This window comes from Rhinoraja longicauda, chromosome 35 (genome assembly GCF_053455715.1).
Source record: "Rhinoraja longicauda isolate Sanriku21f chromosome 35, sRhiLon1.1, whole genome shotgun sequence".
Taxonomy (NCBI): Eukaryota; Metazoa; Chordata; class Chondrichthyes; order Rajiformes; family Arhynchobatidae; genus Rhinoraja; species Rhinoraja longicauda.
Genome location: NC_135987.1, coordinates 17407890 through 17428808, shown reverse-complemented (window position 1 = coordinate 17428808; position 20919 = coordinate 17407890). Strand labels below are relative to the sequence as shown.

Here is a 20919-nt window from a genome sequence, read left to right as displayed (position 1 = left end):
GTTTTTGTCATCCATCTCTGGCCAGCAATAAATTTTATGTGTCCTTGTATATGGACGACTTTCAACTGATTAAAAGGGATTGTAAGTTCCAAAGCAAAAGGAATGGGGGAAACTCAACTGTGGTCAACTTCTCGCATTGCAAAGAATGTGATTTTTAAACAGTCTTACTTGTATAGCAACTCCACAGCAACTGGGGTATTTTAATTAAGCTCTACATCTTATCTCACCAACAAATGAGTATCCTGCAAATATTTAATAATAGTGCAGTTTTTGACTAAAACAAGACACCTGATGTACTTCAATAAAAATGATAACACATGGCTTGCAACCACAGCTCTCTCCTGCATTATTTTCCAACAGTACGATTTTAAGTTTGTATCCCCCAACTAAGAGTATCTTCAAAACGTAACCTTCAAAGACAAAGTTTGCAAACTATTGAATGATTACAGGGATGATCATTTTTATCAGCAAGCACTGATAATTTTGAAGGTTTGCAATCCCACTCTTGTGGTTAAAATTGACAAAGACAACAGGTGCAGGAGTAGGCCATTCGGCCCTTCGAGCAGCCAGCACAGCCATTCACTGTGATCATGGCTGATCATTCACAATCAGTACCCCGTTCCTGCCCTCTCCCCATACCCCTTGAAAAGGCACCATCAGGCCATGAGACCAAGTGAATAAACAGAAAATAAGGGCATGGCCAAGAGATAGTGGTGCAGCCACAGAATGATGGTCACAGCTTCAGGGACCCAGGTTCAAATATTGACTTCCATTGCTGTCTTTGTGGAGTTTGCACATTCTCACTGCCACCTCGTGGGTTTCTTCCAGGTGCTCCAATTTTGTCCCACATCCCCAAACTATTAAAGTTGGCAGGTTGATTGGCCACTGTAAGCTGACCCTCGTGCATTGATTCTGAAGGGAATGGATGGGAATATGGGGAGGATAAACTGGGTTAATGTAGACAAAAGGGACACAAAGTGCTGGACTAACTCTGCAGGTCAGGCAGCATCTCTGGATAGGAGATGATATGGGTTGAGACCCTTATTCGGACTGATTTGAAGGGGGAAGATGTGCAGGTATGGGTATTTGATGGCCTTTGTACACATAATGGGCTGAACAGTCTGTTTTTGCACTGGATCTCCCTTACAGACCTACATTTCAACACTTGCTTTGGTTTTCCTTGAAAGCTTCATTTTACTTATGATGAGGCACTATCTTGCATGTAGAATAAAATCTGATATCAATCTTTCACGAAGGGCGAAGATTCCTTAAATTTTATTTTGGTCAGTATTATCTCAGATGGTCAGTTGTTATTTTTCCTGTCAGAATATCCTTTCAACCATTGGGACAGGAAATCCCATTTTTATACGATTAATCAATTTGTCTTTGAGTGTAATAGGAAGGCAGATGTAGACTCAGAGCACTGAGAAAACTTCAAAGCATCAACAATTCTTCTGAGAGACAAGCTTCTCCATGCAACTGCAACATAACTTAACATTTCGAAGTCAAACTTTTGCTATATTGGTTACATGCACTTGTAAAAACTAAAGCCTTCAACATCAGTTTCAAGAGATGCATTGTAACCATAGGAGGAGACCAGGTCCCTTAACAAGAGCATTCGGGCTCATATCGAGAAGTTTGGGAAAGACAACAGTGGCACAGCAAATAGAGCTGCTGGCTCAAAGCACAAGAGACCCAGGTTCCATCCAGACCGTCTGTGTGAAGTTTTCAGGTTCTCCCTGTGACCACGTGGGTTTCTTCCGGGTGCCCTGGTTTCCTCCCACATCGGGTAGGTTAATTGCCCTCTGTAAATTTAGTCCAGTGTGAAGGGAGTGGGTGCAAAAGTGGGTTAACATTGAGTCAGTGGGCTGAAGGCCATGTTTCCATGCTGTTTCATTCAATTCAATAACATTTGATGGAAGTTTTATCACCAGTTAATCGTATATGTTAGGTGCTACTCAAAGAAACATAGAAAATAGGTGCAGGAGTAGGCCATTCAGCCCTTCGAGCCTGCACCGCCATTCAATATGATCATAGCTGATCATCCAAAATCAGTAACCCGTTCCTGCTTCCTCCCCATATGCCTTGATTCCGTTAGCTCTCAGAGCTATATCTGATAAGGTTAATATACAAAGGAACATAAAGTGCTGCAGTAACTCAGCAGGACAGGCAGCATCTCTATAGGGCAAGGATAGGTCTTGGGTCGCCACCTGGAACGTCTGCTGTCCATGTTCTCCAGAGATGCTGCCTGACCTTCTGAGTTACTCCAGCACCTTGTGTCCTTTTGACTTCTAACCCAATGAAAGTCTCAATGGCCATCTTTTACTCTTGCTAGTTGTTTGCTCTTGAGGCCAGTGTTATTCCTCCAATTATCTTCAGACTCATGCCTCCATTATTTCATTTTATAACACTTCAACACATCTCTTATGGAATTTTATACAAACTATATCCACAGTATTGCTTCTGTCCCCCCCTGAGATTACATTGATATCAACTATGCTCCATTTTTCCCTTCTACAATCCATGCTGGCTATTGATTATTGTATGAAAACCCAAAAAAATGCAAGGCTGAAAATCAGAATCAACAGTACTTGGACATGAAAGTCTTTTTGACAGCACAATGGATGTGGCTTGTGTTGCATTGAGTGTACAGCTCTTTAAGAACTCTCTCCAGTGACCAAATGCTCTCTACCTATATCTTGTTACACTTCTGGGCTTAAACTGGTTAGAACCAGCTGCAGCTTTGGTTGGAAGGACTCTCACTACTTCCTTGTAGGTTCCTTGGTTTAATAAGGCACTTTGTTAGTTTAATGTGATGGCAATCCTTCAGCACCTCACAGAGTGATGCTGAAACAAACCAATGTATTTAACCTTTGGCCTACAACCTGAACTCCAATGAAACAAGGAAATCTGAAAGGAGTTCACGAGAGGTGACAAACGCCACGAGGGTCTTGCACATTGCAGACCTGGCTTCAATCTTCTGCAAACCTCAAGGGCAGTTCTTAATCACATCTGCACAAGCCAAGCAGCAGACAGATGTGCACGGATGGATGGCTAAAAACGCTGCAATTATCCCTCTGGACTGCCAATGCCAATGAACAAGTGGCACCTCAAAGCCCACTTACAGTTTAGTTTATTGTCACATGTACCGAGGTACAGTGAAAAGCTTATGTCGCGTGCTATCCAGAAAGGCAATACATGATTACAATCGACCCACTAACAGTGTATAGATACAGGATAAGGGAATAAGGTTTAGCAAGGTAAAGCTAGCCAAATCCAATCAAGGATAATCAGAGGGTCACCAAAGACGTAGATAGTAGTTTAGCACTGCTCTCTGGTTGTGGTAGGATGATTCAGTTGCCTGATAACAGCTGTATAGCGTCTGTATATTGACCGCAGTGTACTTAGAGTGGATGTGAAGGTGAGATAGCAAGGGCCAGTGTGAATGTGTGATCGATGGTTGGTGTGGACTCAGTGGGCCAAGGTGTCCATTTCCATGCTGCATTTCTGATTTCTTCTACTGTTTTTACAGAAAATTAAATCCATCCTTTCCTTAAAATGTATCTGATAGCATACTTAAATGTCTATTTTCAACCCTACTGAGACTTCTCTGATCTTTCTCACACCAACCAGAAACACATGTGGCATTCCACGTGTAGTCCAACCAACTTTCACCACAAGGCCGGCAAGACCTAACCATTGATCAATGCAATAAATCCTGCTGCCTAATTTTCTTTTTCCTTTAATTTGTCTTAGCAATATTTGGGATACCTTTGCTCCTCTACCCTATTTAGAGTTTCATTTTCCAAGCGTGCAGTGTGAGCCGCGACGGCACGATGGTGGGGCCTCAGCGGTGGTGGGGCCTCGCGATCGACCCGCGATCAACGGTCGATGAGCATGGGGGGGGGAGGGGAAGACAATGGAGGACCCGGCGTGGGGGAACCACCGTGAAGAACAATGGAGGACCTGGCGTGGGGGGTGGGGACCACCGTGAGGGACGGTGGGAGAACAAAGGAGGACCTAGTGTGGTGGGGGGGGTGAGGGATTGGCACTCTAGTTTAGAATCCTCTTCCCAGGGGATAAGTCTGTGTTTGCTTGTTTGTTTGTTCATTGTTCCAGTGATGGCGCTGTGCACATGGCAGCCAGCCAACAGTCGCTTGCCTTTTTCTTTTTGTTTTCACTTTTAATTCCCAGTTTTTCGTGTACCTTGTTGTGTGTTGTGACTGCCGCCAGACCAATTTCCCTCCGTGGATGAATAAAGTTTACACGATTCAGATCGTATAAAGTCTGAATTTTAATTCCCAAAATTTTGCACTTGTAAACTTGCAAAATAATTTTGCCAGTGTACTCGTGTCTTCTTGTTAGAGGACCTATTCTGCCTCCTCCTCCTTTCTTGCTTTTTCCCCCTTACTATAATCAGTCTGAAGAATGGTCCCGACCCAAAATGTCTCCCATCCAGTGTCTCCCATCCAGTTCCCTGCGTCTCCACTGATTATTTGCCATATGCACCTCAAACTTTTGAGCTTGTTGTGAGACTAGAATTTCTGTTAATGCTTTCAAAATTGTAATCACTAAAGCCATTTGTAAACAACAGTGGGTCAAACAGTGATGTCTGTGCGGCAACACTTTCAACCCAATGCTAGTTGAATAAATACATTTCACCCATAAATGTACAGGTATCAGAGGTTATGGGGAGAAAGCAGGAGAATGGGGTCAGGAGGGAGAGATAGATCAGCCATGATTGAATGGCGGAGTATACGTGATGGGCCGAATGGCCTCACTCTACTCCTAATCCTTATGACCTCATGACCATACTCATTGCTTGCCCGCTCAAGGCCAGCACCATCCTGCAACTATCTTCAGACTCGCACATACATTATTTTGTTTTATAACACTTAAACATGTCCCTTTTGGAGATTTATACCCATGTATTCCTTCTGTCCTGCCCCTGTATATATTGCTGTCAGCCAAACACCATTTTTCCTTTCTGCAATCCACGCTGACTATTGATTACCGCATGAAAGCCAAAAAATACTGCAGGTGCTGGAAATCTGAAATAACAATGTTGAAAGCAGTATTCTGCACCTGTGTAAAGAAAAGACAAACTGGGAAAGAAGCAAAAAGAGAATGATTATGGATTTGCGGTTTTTTCCACTTCTGCAGATCTTCTACAAAAATGCTGAGCTTCAAATATCATGGTTCACAGGCATATCTTGTCATCGTTCTTAATTGTAGGTTTTCTGTAATTTATCAGCACAGCACATGCAGAGCAGCGGCATGGTGGCACAGCAGTAGAGTTGCTGCCTTACAGCGCTTGCAGCGCCAGAGACCCGGGTTCCATCCCGACTACAGATGCTGTCCGTACGTTCTCCCCATGACCGCGTGGGTTTTCGCCGAGATCTTCAGTTTCCTCCCACACTCCAAAGACGTGCAAGTTTGTAGGTTAATTGGCTTGGTAAAAGTAAAAATTGTCCCTCGTGTGTATAGGACAGTGCTAATATGCGGGGATCGCTGGTTGGTGCGGACCCGGTGGGCCAAAGTGTCTCATTTCCGTGCTGTATCTCTAATCTAATCTAAATCTAATCTAATTTGTCCAAGGGGTAGTAAACGTATAGAAGAAGAATTCTCCAGTGTCGTCCATGAGAGAGTGGGAAAGTTCAACCAGAGCAGGTGCTTGAATAAAACACAAAGTGTTGGAGGAACTCAGCAGGTAGGGCAGCACCTGTGGAGGGAATGTATTAGCGACATTTTGCTCGACACCCTTCTTCAGAGTTTTCCAATCATATTAGCACGGTCAGGAAAGGAAAGAGAACACGAGGATAAGAATGGAGGGAAATAAGTATGCATCACATCGCAACAGCATGCATACGTCTTAACATAATGGGGGCAAGAGAGAGTCAAGAGTGTTTAATTGTCACAGTTACTGACAACAGAACAATCAATTCTTACTTACGGGATGATAACTGGCCCATAAACACAATACGAAGATAACATATAATAAACTAAAAAAATATAATAACGCAAATACTAGTGCAAAAAGGCCTAAAGTCATTAGTGCAACCAAAGACAGTCCATAGTTCAGTTCATGTTTCGTCGTGTTCAAGAGTCTGATGGTTGCTTCGAAGAACCTATTCTTGAGCATACATAATATGAATGCTGCACATTCCCTCCACAGATGCTGCCTGACCCACCGAGTTTTTCCAGCACTTTCTCCTTCGTTGCTACATAGAGCAAGCATGGATTCAAAGGTCTGAATGAACTCTCTCAGGGAAGAATACCATCTAGTTCAGATATTAAGCGCAATGAATCGCAGTCAAAAATCTCACTGAATCATTTCAAGTTTAGCCATTCAAAGAATTTCCAGCTACACCATTGTGCTATTCTGAAAGGCACTCAACCAGATGAAGGAGTCTGGTACAGTAGTCCTGTGCCCACGAGAGAGACTGCACGGAAAATGGTCAAACTGATTTTATGTTGATTGCTTTACTGGCAGGGAAACACTTCACCCCATCTCTCTGGCATAAGATTCAATCCAAGTTGTAGGGAAATGGTGTAGATTCCTGCAATCCCAGTGCTCTTAGAGTGCTCTTAGGGGCAGCACAGTGGTGCAGCAATAGAGTAGCTGCCTTACAGCGCCAGAGACTTGGGTTCAATCCTGACTATGGGTACTGTCTGTATGGAGTTCTGTACATTCTCCTTAACCACGTGGGATTCTTCCAGGTTCCTCCCACATTCCAAATATGTGCAGGTTTGTAGGTTAATTGGCCTCTGTAAATTGTCCATCGTGTTTAGGATAGAACTAGTGTACAGGTGATTGCTGATCAGCGTGGACTCGGTGGGCCAAAGTGATTCCACACTGTATCTCTAAAAATTAAAACTGGGCTGTTTGCTTCCTTCCATATGTTTCACATACCACGTAACGTAACCTGCAAATGGCAACACCTCTGTTGTCAACAGAATAAAAATCTTCTCAACTGGCGTGTATTTTTATTTTTTCAATCTTCAATGGAAATTCAATTTGATCAGGTGAAAGCTTCACAAAAAAAGATGGAAAAGATGTGGGAGATCATTGCCATATTAGGTAATATTTTCTTTCTTACCTTGCATTCCTTAAGGTCCCGTGCACAAAATAGATTATATGCTTCAGAAATTGCTGGCAGAAGACAAGAAATCTAAGTTTTCAGGTTTGCCTGCAGAATCGCAAGCCCAAAAGCCCTGTCATTTTGAGCTGTCAAATCAAGACATTAATGCTTTGGGAAAACATACAATTTACTCCATATGTTGGCCAAGCTACAAGTGAAGTGAGTTCCAACTTTCCTGGTAGCCTCTGCCCTGCAGAGAATACCATAAACAGTTGGATCCAATTAGTTATTTGCTCGTTTCCCATTTAGTGACAGATTTACCTCATATCTGACTTAGATTGTACTATAAACATTGTGATCATTTTCCTTCAATGAAAAAGAAAATCACACCAGTGAACAAAACTGCTATTTTCACAGGTCACAGAATATTACTTTCAGACACAAAACACCCAAGGTTTTCATTTTATTTAATCAAAGAAACAAAAACATCAAAAATAGGTGCAGGAGTAGGCCATTTGGTCCTTCGAGCCAGCACCGCCATTCAATATGATCATGGCTGATCATCCAAAATCAATACCTCGTTCCTGCTTTCTCCATATATCCCTTGATTTCGTTAGTCTTAAGAGCTCCATCTAACTCATATATAGTTTTTTTTTAATTAAAATAATTTAATAAAAAATACCAACAGCGTGGACACAAATGAATGCAACATGAATTAAAAGAGACTAATATTCTGGCAGATAACTCATGTAAACTTGTCATAAGTGATGTGAGCAGAATTAGGCCATTCGGCCCATCAAGTCTATTCTGCCATTCAATCATTGCTGATCGATCTCTCCCTCCTAACCCTATTCTCCTGCCTTCTCCCCTTAGCCCCTGACATCCTTACTAATCAAGAATCTATCTATTTCTGCCTTAAAAATATACATTGACTTGGCCTCCACAGCCTTCTGTGCCAAAGAATCCCAGATTCACCATCCTCACAGGGAAAGACTAACAACAATAAATGTAAAAGATTCATTTGTTTCACATAACGATGACTGACACTAAAAAAAAATCAAAAATTTAGTATCAATAGAAGCTGTAACCAATACAATGTTTGGTTGCCAACATCTATTCATTTTTAGGATTTAGGCATTACAAGGAAGGACAGCAACTGCTACCCATTTTTGTGCTATTCTTGGTAGATTTTATTCCTGGTAATACAATAGACAATAGACAATAGGTGCAGGAGGAGGCCATTCGGCCCTTTGAGCCAGCACCGCCATTCAATGTGATCATGGCTGATCATTCTCATTCAGTACCCCGTTCCTGCCTTCTCCCCATACCCCCTGACTCCGTTATCCTTAAGAGCTCTATCTAGCTCTCTCTTGAATGCATTCAAAGAATTGGCCTCCACTGCCTTCTGAGGCAGAGAATTCCACAGATTCAAAACTCTCTGAGTGAAAAAGTTTTTCCTCATCTCAGTTCTAAATGGCCTACCCCTTATTCTTAAACTGTGGCCCCTTGTTCTGGACTCCCCCAACGTTGGGAACATGTTTCCTGCCTCTAACGTGTCCAACCCCTTAATAATCTTATACGTTTCGATAAGTACAATACAGAGGCAGGCCATTATGTGCAGGCTGACCACCAAGCACCTACCAATATCAATCCTACATTTATCCCATTTTAATGTCTTCACATTCGCATCATTGCCCACAAATTCTAATACTCACATCAGGTGCAAATTTATTGTCAATAAACCTGCTAACCCACAGGTCTTTGGAATATAGGTGGAAAACTGAATACTGAGCAAACGCACATCTTCATAGGGTATTATAGCCACATTTACATGGCTAAGTAAGTGCACAGATAGGAAAGGTTTAGAGGGATATGGGCCAAACGCGGGCAGGTGAGGGGAGCGGAGATGGGGGTATCTTGTCCAACATGGATAAGTTGGGCCAAAGGGCTGTTTCCACGCAGACAGCAGTGGAGGTCGGAGTTGAACACAGGACATTGGAACTACGGCACTCTGTAGTCTTGGTGAACCACTGTCGTACAATTGCTCAAGGCAGGGTGGTCCAGGATCTTTGCTATTGTAACAATAGATATGCAGCGATCTACGTCCAGACAAGGTCCCACATAGGAGATTGGTGGGCAAAATTAGAGCACATGGTATTGGAGGTAGGGTACTGACATGGATAGAAAGTTGGTTGACAGACAGAAAGCAAAGAGTGGGGATAAATGGGTCCCTTTCAGAATGGCAGGCAGTGACTAGTGGGGTACCGCAAGGCTCGGTGTTGGGACCGCAGCTATTTACAATATACATCAATGACTTGGATGAAGGGATTAAAAGTACCATTAGCAAATTTGCCGATGATACAAAGCTAGGTGGCAGTGTGAACTGTGAGGAAGATGCTATGAGGTTGCAGGGTGACTTGGACAGGTTGTGTGAGTGGGCGGATGCATGGCAGATGCAGTTTAATGTGGATAAGTGTGAGGTTATCCACTTTGGTGGTTAGAATAGGAAGGCAGATTATTATTTGAATGGTGTCAAGTTAGGAAAAGAGGACGTACAACCTGATCTGGGTGTCTTAGTGCATCAGTCACTGAAAGGAAGCATGCAGGCACAGCAGGCAGTGAAGAAAGCCAATGGGATGTTGGCCTTCATAACAAGAGGAGTTGAGTATAGGAGCAAAGAGGTCCTTCTGCAGTTGTACAGGGCCCTAGTGAGACCGCACCTGGAGTACTGTGTGCAGTTTTGGTCTCCAAATTTGAGGAAGGATATTCTTGCTATTGAGGGCGTGCAGCGTAGGTTTACTAGGTTAATTCCCGGAATGGCGGGACTGTCTTATGTTGAAAGACTGGAGCGACTAGGCTTGTATACACTGGAATTTAGAAGGGTGAGAGGGGATCTTATCGAAACGTATAAGATTATTAAGGGATTTATTCACAAAATGCTGGAGTAACTCAGCAGGTCATTATTAAGGGGTTGGTCATGTTAGAGGCAGGAAACATGTTCCCAATGTTGGGGGAGTCCAGAACCAGGGGCCACAGTTTAAGAATAAGGGGTAGGCCATTTAAAACAGAGATGAGGAAAAACTTTTTTAGTCAGAGTTGTGAATCTGTGGAATTCTCTGCCTCAGAGGGCAGTGGAGGCCAATTCTCTGAATACATTCAAGAGAGAGCTAGATAGAGCTCTTAAGGATAGCGGAGTCAGGGGGTATGGGGAGAAAGCAGGAACGGGGTACTGATTGAGAATGATCAGCCATGATCACATTGAATGGCGGTGCTGGCTCGAAGGGCCGAATGGCCTACTCCTGCACCTATTGTCTATTGTCAGATCAGGCTTGGAAGGTAAAAGATGGAGAGGCAAGACTATTCATCAGACTTGGAAGAGAGACTGACAGTGACAGCAACCCATTGCGTCTGCCATCAATGTCCTTGAAAGTAGAACTTGAGGATGCAAGAGATTTGCCAGTTTTTGCGAGGCCTTCAAATAATAGAATATTTGTAGGTCACAGTGCTGGTGATTGAGGGAGTGGTTGTTCAAAGTGGCAGATACATTGGTTTGTAGTTCAACTTATTTTGTTGTGAACAGATCAAGTGTCGTTGCAGCTGGCCTGCTACACATTCCTGATTAGTGCCAGGCGCAACCACAGACTGCTTTTAAATAAGGCACTTATTGGAGGAAAATTTCCCCAAGGTACATTTAGTAAAGACGAATATTCTCTAATGATAGGCTAAAGAGCTGAATGTTAAGGAGAATCTTAGAGAAGTTAAAAGAGGCGGCCACGGTGGCGCAGCGATAGAGCTGCTGCCTTACAGCGCTTGCAGCGGCCGAAACCTCGGTTCGATCCCGACAGTGGGTGCTGTCTGTACGGAGTTTGTGCATTCTCCCCGTGACCGTGTGGGTTTCTCTGAGATCTTCGGTTTTCTCCCACACTTTAAGACAGACAGGTATGTAGGCTAATTGGCTTGGTGTATGTGTAAATAGTCCCTTGTGTGTGTTAATGTGTGGGGATCGCTGGTCGGTGCAGACTCAGGTGGACCGAAGGGCCTGTTTCCGTGCTGCATCTCCAAACTAAACTAAAACGGTGAAGGAATTAAGAAGATGATAGGGAATTTCAAGGTGAGGATAGACACAAACTGATGGAGTAACTCAGTGGGGCAGGCAGCATCTCTGGATAGAAGGAAGGGTGACATTTCAGGTCAAGACCCTTCTTCAGACTTTTTTGGCAATGTGTTTGGATACTGAAGGCAAAACACCATTGGGTGTGAGAAGTCACTGTGGAATGCACAGGTGTAGGTGTAGACCTCAACTGAAAATCAGAGGAAAATAGTTAAACGGTAAAAACTGAAGCCTTTTTAACTGAATGCATGAAACAATTTTAATGAGATAGGTGAATAATTGGTACAAATCAAAATAAATGGGTATAATGTTACAGCCATTGCAGAGATAATGGTTGCACAGTGATCACAGCTGGGCATTATGTCCTCCTGGAACTTGACATTCTGCCTGACCAGTTGAGTTACTTTAGTTGTTTGTGTCTATCTTCGGTTTAAACCAGCATCTGCAGTTCCTTCCTACACCTTTGTTCCAATTAAATACAATACAATATATCTTTATTGTCATTGTATAGGGGTACAACGAGATTGGGAATGCGCCTCCCATACGATGCAATAAATTAATTAGCTAGTCAGTATTAATTTAAACAACCCAATTAAACAAATTGGAACAGTTTTAAAACAGAATAATGTGCAAGTAGATCTGTGCCGGTTCACTGTGCGATGTGACCATCCGGCTCAGCAGGACCGGTTCATAGCAGCTATGGCCCTGGGGATGAAGCTGTTCCTGAGTCTGGAGGTGCGGGCGTAGAACCATCTGACTGTCAAAATAAAAGCTTGCCTCTCCATCTTTTACCTGCCGTACTTTGTCCTGCCACTTCTCTTTCACCCCCCCCCCCCCCACCTCCCCCCTCCTACAATCAGTCTGAAGTAAGGATTCTCAACCTGAAATATCACCTTTCCATGTTCTCCAGAGATACTGCCTGACCTGCTGAGTTACTCCACCATTTTGTGCCCTTTTAGACTATTTTAGATCCAGTTTATGGATGGAGAAAAGGTTAATTGATGATCTGGCAGTAAAGGGTCCTTTAGTGAACAGTGATCATAAAATGATAGAATTTCATAAAGTACAATGATTTAGTAGAATCTAAAACCAGGGTAATCTGAGAGAGCATTGGTGAAGCGGACAAAAACATTAAAGCCAACAACGAACATTTAAAGAATGAATCTATAGTTACGCATAATAAAGGTCCCTTTATGGCACAAAAGCTCAACAACAAGAAGGGATCAGTTCTGGCCATCAGGAGACAGTAAATTAAAGAGAAATGTGTACCATGCTTGAAAAAAACACAGCCTATCTGATGATTTCAGAACTTTGCAAAGGAGAACCAAATCACTGATGAGGGCAGTGAAAGTTGAATACAAGAATATGTCAAGAGAAATGTAAAACTTGACGGGAAAAGCTTTAACAGAACTGTAAAAAAAGCATAAATTAACATGTCCCCTTGCAAACTAATAAAATAACTTACTAGGGTGGCACATTGGCGCAACAGCAGAGTTGCTGCCTTACAGCGCCAGAGACTTGGGTTCGATTATGAATTTGGGTGCCGTCAATACAGATTTTATACGTTCTTCCTGTGACTGTGTGGGTTTTCTCTGAGAACTCCCACATTCCAAAGACGTGCAGATTTGTAGGATAATTGGCTTCTGTAAATTATCCTTAATATGTAGAATAAAACAAGTGTACAGGTGATCGCTGGTCAGCATGGACTCGGTGGGTCGAAGGGCCTGTTTCCACGCTGTATCCCTAAAGTAAACTAAACTGTATAATAATAAAACTTTTCTTGTTGTATAGACAATAGGTGCAGGAGTAGGCCATTCGGCCCTTCGAGCCAGCACCACCATTCAATGTGATCATGGCTGATCATTCTCAATCAGTACCCCGTTCCTGCCTTCTCCCCATACCCACTGACTCCGCTATCCTTAAGAGCTCTATCTAGCTCTCTCTTGAATGCATACTTCTGAGGCAGTGAATTCCACAGATTTACAACTCTCTGACTGAAAACGTTTTTTCTCATCTCCGTTCTAAATAGCCTACCCCTTATTCTTAAACTGTGGCCCCTGGTTCTGGACTCCCCCAACATTGGGAACATGTTTCCTGCCTCTAACGTGTCCAACCCCTTAACAATCTTATATGTTTCGATAAGATCCCCTCTCATCCGTCTAAATTCCAGTGTATACAAGCCTAGTCGCTCCTAGGACAGATACAAGTCTGATAACATCAAGAGAAGCATTTTCCATGGACTGCAATGGTAATTTCTGCTTCTCAACACTGATTATTCACCAATTTCATCTAAGTGGATGACATACACCCAACGTTACGTGGGTGTCCAAGCTGTAGACTCGTCATGCTAGTGCCATTCAAAACTGAATGAGGAAATGCTCTGATCTCCTCCCTACAACGCATACAGACCTTGCAAAGGTGTTAGAATGCCACAGATTTTTGTTTTCATCACTTGCCAATGATGCAGAACACTTTGGTGGAGGCTGTCAAGAAATAAAGCTCAACATTATTACTATAGGATCCACTTTGACAAGTTGAACCAGTCTGAAGACGTAGTAATGTTGACACATCTGAGAAAGCTCATTGAAATCCTCTTGTATGATTCAAGATCACAATAATCATTTTGGTGGTTTTATGGCTCTGTAAATTGTATCACGTAGGACGACAGGACAAATAACTACTGTGTACAGATTTTGGACTTCAACCCAAGGACTTCAACCCAAGCCTTTCAACATCAGCTGGAGATTGTTCCTAACTTGTTTGGAACTAAATTGTTTGATAACACTAATCATAGCCCCCAAACAGTGAATAAAGATATAGCAGTGGTCCGTTTTGAAATTAAAACTTGATCATAATTTTGAACGTTCAAAAAGACAAAAATAAAAGATTTCAAAACTAAATTGTGAAAGTACTGACAATTTATTCATTGCATTTGCTTATCCTAATATGGTCAGCTGCCAATAACAGGGAGGGTGGGAATGGAGGGTCAGAGCAGAACAACATTTTATTTGATGGAATGACAGTGGGGAAGAGGGAAGAGAGAAAATCAGCTACCAAGAATGGATAGAATTTTATAGAGATTTGTTTCTTTCAACCCTAAATTATGAAGATAGAACAAATGAAAAAATAAACGATTAATTCTTCAGTTACGGTTAATCTCAGTGTAAGTGAAGATGCATTTATAAGTTTATTGTGATTTGATAAATGCTCAGATAATGGCGATTACTCCTTGTTCGGCAAGATGAATGCATCTTAGCTTGCAATTATAGCCAGTTAAAGAGATTTATTAGGAACATTTGCTTAGCATTATACCGCATGCACTACAGAGTCAGCATTACAATAAAACTCTATTCCATAATATCACATTTAACAGTGAACTAGTTTGTTGACAATAGATAATGAACTGAATTTTACCCAATCCAAAAAAATCTTTAATGATGAGCTTCCAGCAGATCTGAAAGGGACAGAGGTTCCTAACAGTAAAAAAATCATGAGATGGGGATCAAGGGGTAGGGGTGAATCTCACAAGTACACAGCCAACACGCGGATGTATAAGAACATAAAAATAGGAGAAGGGTTGGCTATTTGGCCCTTCAATCCTGTTCCAAGGGTCACCAAGATCATGGCTGAACTTCTACTTCATTGATATTTGCCTGAATAATACCAGCATCCCCTGATTTTTTATTACAAAAATCCTCTTGATCTCTAATTGGAGTGAACATGACAAGCTTCACAGACCTCCAAAGTTTAATTTGAGAAATGTCTTCTTAGCTTGGTTCAAACAGCTCTCTCCCTTTTGGAGGCTATAACTCTGTCAAACATGCAAGAATGTTTTTATGGTTTTAGTTTTTTTTGTTTTAGAGATACAGCACCACAATCAGTCTGAATAAGGGTCCTGACCTGAAACATCACCTATCCATGTTCTCCAGGTATGATGCCTGAACTGCTGAGTTACTCCAGAACTTTGTGTTGTGATTTTCCTTTCACTGGTCTATGCTGACTCTGGACAATCCTGTTATTCTTGTTCATGTGTCCCATTATTATATCCTATGTTCTAGATGCCATTGATATTCAGCTATCAGGTCGGTAGTTCCCTGTTTTCTCTCTCCCTCTCCCTCTCGTGGTTATGCTTGCTTCCTTTTAACCCATATGAGCAATCCCAGAATATACCCAGTGTAAGAAATAGCTTAAATCTCTGCCATTTCCTTAATACCCATTATGTATTTCCACACCTCTGACTATAAGGGTACCACTAGGCTTTCCTTTCCATAGTCTGTCTGGAGCAATAGGGAGGGGGAAATAGGTCTTACTGTCTGAAAATATGTTTGATTTCAGGCAATGTCTCTAAGATTCAGGAGAGGAAAGCAGCGATGGAGGTAGAGTGGTTTCACAAAGGCAGGAGTTTGTATTCTATGGAGTGAAAGTTGACATTGGAGGGACAGTATTTGAAATAGGATGCCACGAGCAAGAAGAGAAACGTGGAAATGGTTTTCAGCAGCAGTGGTACAGGAGCAAGGAAAGAAGCCCATAAAGGGCAGGGAGGGAGATCCAACTTTGGAGGTGTGGAATCATAATTATGCCAAGAACCAGAGGATCAGAGTACAACATAACTTAGGAGAGATTTGGTTCGTGAGCAAAGGAAGGGGATGGTTGAATGATTAGTCTTATTCCTCCTGACAAAGTTGGAGGAAATTATGTTCAAAAGACAACCATAAAATTAGCAGTTAAGATGGAGAGATGAAACAAATTGCTATCAGTATGGATGAGTGTGTTTGTAGTTGTAAGCAGCAGATGATAAATTACAGGAGACTAGAATAGAGCCCAGAGGAACATCATGGGTGACCGCTTTGACAAGAAAACTGACTGTAAGAGTGGAAGTAGTTTTGTAGTGGGATGTTGGGATGAAACCAGCAAAGGATTGTATAATGGAAGATAGACACAAAATGCTGGAGTAACTCAGCGGGTCAGGCAGCATGTCTGTAGAAAAGGAATAGGCGACGTTTTAGGTCAAGACCCTTCTTCAGATCGTAAGTCAGGGGAGAGTGAACTAGTGGTATGAAAAGGTGCAGAATAATTCAGAGCCAGCACCGATAACCTCAGAAATAGTCCATTGTTGGCTGTGGAAGAGGGGATAATGCAGGGATACAAAACAGTGAAACGAGCCTCGTCCACAGCCAACAATTTATACAATAGCTTTTCTTGATTTTTGGATCCGATACATTTAGTACTTTTACACAAATGAGTCTGCATTTTGCTAAATTGTTCCGAGACTTCCCAAATGTAAAGCAGAATTATCATTTATTGGCTCTTTCCACTAACTCAAGAACATTTTACATTAAGTTTCTTTTAATGAGTCCAAAGTGGAGCCAATGATATTGAGCCAATGTATGCTTTCTACATTATTAATGCAGAGGAAATATTTTTATTTTGCAAAAACGATACAACAGGGAGCTAAATGTATAACAAAGTTTTTATCTCATTAGTGAAGAAATAATTTAAAATAAATATATTGTCTCGTTCATTTTGCCATTTCACCAGATTAATTTCCCCAATTTTTTGCTCAAGCTTAAAAACATGCATTCTAATTTCTGCATAATGACTACATTATCACATTATTATTGCATATTTAAGTAGCATGGGCACATACCTTATTGTCACTCTCTACCTATTCACTACTGCTAGAAATTTGCAATTAAAACAAAAATCAAAAAATAATGCAGAAAAGAACAGGTCAGGCAGCACATGTGGAGATAAAAAAGTTGACATTCAGATCAAATTACCTTTCATTGCAGATAGACACAAAATGCTGCAGTAACTCAGCGGGACAGGCAGCATCTCTGGAGAGAAGGAATGGGTGACGTTTTGGGTCGAGACCCTTCTTCAGACTCCTTCCTTCACATCTTTTATCGCAGCTGGGTTAACTTCCAAATTTAATATCAAAGTCATCAATTTCCGATAACTCGCTGTAGCTGTCTATATCAGAAATGCCTATTTTTTTTAACCTGTCATTTTTTCCATGGCATGTGCTACTATATTGTGCCCCCATACAATGCACCCTCCCCCTTGCACTTTGCATTAACACACTGTCCTGCTATTTGCCCACATCACACTTCCTCGTCACCTTCTAATCAATAACCCATCCCTCAGCAACCCTGATCTCAACCCAACATAGTCATTCCCTTTGCCCTCTCCATCCCATACCCCACCTACCCAGTTACATAAAACTAACTTTTTTCATCCCCCTAATTCTGGGATAGGAACTTCAACCTGAAATATTGACCCTTGTTTCTTTTTCTTTTGATGCTGACTGATTCACGGTGTATTTCTGGCATTTTCTGCTTCTATTTTTAACTTGGGCGAAAGAATTGGTTGAAAGTATTCCTTCCAGAATAGAAGCGGACTAACCTGGTGACCAACACAAGCAGAGTCTGATTATAAATCAAATCTACTGCATGTTGACTCCATTAAGAGGAAAATGCAAAGAGTTTTCAAAAAAAAAGATTAAATCTTAATCTGTGACAATTCTGGAAAGCATACCCAGTTATCCCTGAAGCAGATAAGATAATGAAGAAGGAATACAAAATGCCTAATATTGGAATCATCAGTGACAGCTCAAATAAACGTGCTCAAACAAGATGCAAAAGGACAGCCCAGGTTTAATTGCCATTTTTCTGTCGGTAACAATTTTTTTTATTAGCACTTCCCTGCTCTATGCTTTCCTGCGCACTTTTCACTTGCAATCTCTACCTTTCCACTGTGTTCCCTTCTTCTTTCAGCACCACTGAGCAAGGTTGACAAGCGGATTCCTTTGCTTTTCACCATATTAAAGCCACTTTCCTGCTCTGACAGCCTGTTCTACACTGCCACCTTCCAGCTCCAGCTTCACACTTCTCTGGGCAGCCACTGCTTTTTGACAGACCACTGTCACTTCCCATCACCCTCTCTGTATATTCTCCTCTCTCCCCCTCAGCGCGGATCCAGACTTTCCCACAAGCACAATTATTTTTTTTGACAAGCCATCCATCAGCCTTAACTTTAAAAGCACTTTCTGGTGATATCCATTGTTAAACCCTTGCTTTTCATGAGGCTTGCATGAGAGAATATGATATCAGACATTCAAACTACCAAACCATGTAAATTTACTTTGTTCTCAGCTATGTTTCCAATTTCACGTCCAATTTTTCGGTACATTATGCGTAGTTGTTGTGCTTAATATGATGTTGTCAAATCCCATTAAAGTTCACTGTATCGCACTGCTCTAAAAACAGGTTACAATTTGCGTTCTATAAAGAAAGGCAAGAGCACAGTCTGAAGTCAAGCTAAATCTTATTAAAATTATCTGCTCAATTGTTACATTTCTGGATGGAGTAATTTGGAGACATTAGCAGAGACATATATGAAAATGTCAGCGTGCCAACTAATGACAACAAAAGCAAAGGAATATTTCTGTGAAGCTCAATAAAGCTACTTTGCTGGTGACATAAATTTGATGATAATCTGAGGAAATGAATAAGGAACTATCCAGTTTGAATAGGGATTTTTCTATTAAATGACATTGCTGAATTTCCACTTGGCCTAGATCAGTCCCAAGGCTTTCTTCTAAACCACGGTGTTTAAACCTCAGTCAGGAGAAGGAAGTAGAGGGGGTGTGGGGTAGGCTATAAGGACAACATGGATATTTACTGAAACATATCCTCAGTTTCCGTTTATATTGACTTTAGGGAGGAAATAAGTGTTTCATTCAAAGATATTAGTTTAGTTTAGTTTAGATATAAAGCATGGAAACAGGCCCTTTGGCCCACCGAGTCCACACCGACCATTGATTGCCCGCACACCTATATTCTCATTCACTCCTTATACACTAGGGGCAATTTACACAGTCTAATCAACCTGCAGACCTAATACAAAATACTAGCTGATCATTGCAGTAACATTATACTTCACAAAAAGCAAATAGATGGAGAAAGTAAGGCACAGAGTACAGCTTGAAGAAAGGTCCCAACTCAAAACGTCAAATATATCCATATTTTCCAGAGATGCTGCCTGACCCGTTGAGTTACTCCAGCACTTTGTGTCTGTTTTCTAAACCAGAATCTATAGTTGCTCGTTTCTGGATGTGACAAAGCATATAAGCTTACACCCTTTTTGTAAATTACAACAGTTGAATAAACTCCCAAATACTTCCTTTTTGTCCTGCAAATCGCATGAAGATTAAACTCTAACAATAGGGAGATTTAGGTTTTTCACTTTATTATTGTTTAAATTATATGCACACATTTATCTGCAGACCATAAAAGACAAACTGCTCAACCTGGATCTGCGGTCTGAAGCAGGGTCTCAACCCGAAACTTCACCCTTCCCTTCTCTCCAGAGATGCTGCCTGTCCCGCTATTTTACTCCAGCATTTTGTGTCTATCTACGTTCTGACTAATTTACAATTACAAAGAATGCCCAAATATTTGATCATTATACGAATTTTTGTTTCGTTCCCACACAATGGTTGCATCACGGCCTGGTTCGGCAACTTGAACGTTCAGGAGCGGAGAAGACTGCAAAAAGTTGTGAACGCTGCCCAGCCCTGACCTTCCCTCCATCGAAGGGATTTATCGGAGTCGCTGCCTCAAAAAGGTAGCCAGCATCACCAGAGACCCACACCACCCTGGCCACACACTCGTTTCACCCCTGCCATCGGGAAGAACGGTCAGGAGCATGAAAACTGTAACGTCCAGGTTCAGGAACAGCTTCTTCCCTACAGCCATCAGGCTATTAAACACTACGACCTCTAAAATAAGTTCTGAACTACATAGACTATCATCATCATTATTTTTTTTTACACAGTGTACTATGTTTACATATTCTGTTATGTTGTACTGCAGCAAGTAAGAATTTCATTGTTCTATCTGGGACATATGACAATACAACACTCTTGACTATTGACATCAGACAATGTAAAAAATAGATTTTAATCGGCCTGACTCTCTGCAAGTAAGTTGGAGTTCAGTTGTTCCTCATACACTGAGGAAAAAGGTAAAGAGGGATGCGTGAGCAATAATTATGCACTCACAGAACAGAATTCAACTGTGGAAGCAGAATCCATCGCTCCGTCTAAAGGTAATTGGATACAAGATTAACCTGTGGAGCCATGGAGAATGGGAGTGGTCGGATTGTTCTCCTAGTATCCTATAGACTGGATGGGTCAAATGGATTGCATGTGCTGTAACAATGATTCCATGTAAAGTGCAAAAAAACTATCTAACACAAAATATCTTAATCCTTCTGCTAAATGGTAGTGTAGTTTTATAGAACTGTAAAATTAAGAACCTCAGAAAGACACAGAATGCTGGAGTAATACAACGGGTCAGGCAGCATCACTGGAGAACATGGATAGGTGATGACTCGGGTCAGGACCCTACTTCAGAGTTCTATCTTTAGTAAACTAGCATCTGCAGTTCCTTGTTAGTACATGTTAACTTAAGAGCATGCATATTTTTTCTCTCTGTTTTTAGGCATCCCATGCCTCCCTCTCTTTTACCCCTCAATCCCACCCCACCACAACCAGTTCATTCCAAAACCCTACTCATTGAAATAAAAGACAGATGCTTGCTCTGTAAGGCAGCAATCAAATAATCTGTGCACAACTGTGATGCATTCGCACCTTGAAATTGGCCTCGAGACCATGTGAAATTAAAGAAGATTTTATTATTTTACTTAAATACGGTTGATAAT

General features: G+C 41.6%; 1 protein-coding gene across 1 annotated transcript in view; it reads right to left on the bottom strand.

Annotated features, from left to right (window-relative positions):
- The window catches only part of lrmda (leucine rich melanocyte differentiation associated), a 694153-nt gene that overhangs the window by 341980 nt on the left and 331254 nt on the right, over positions 1 to 20919 (bottom strand). The gene's annotated exons all lie outside the window — the stretch shown is intronic.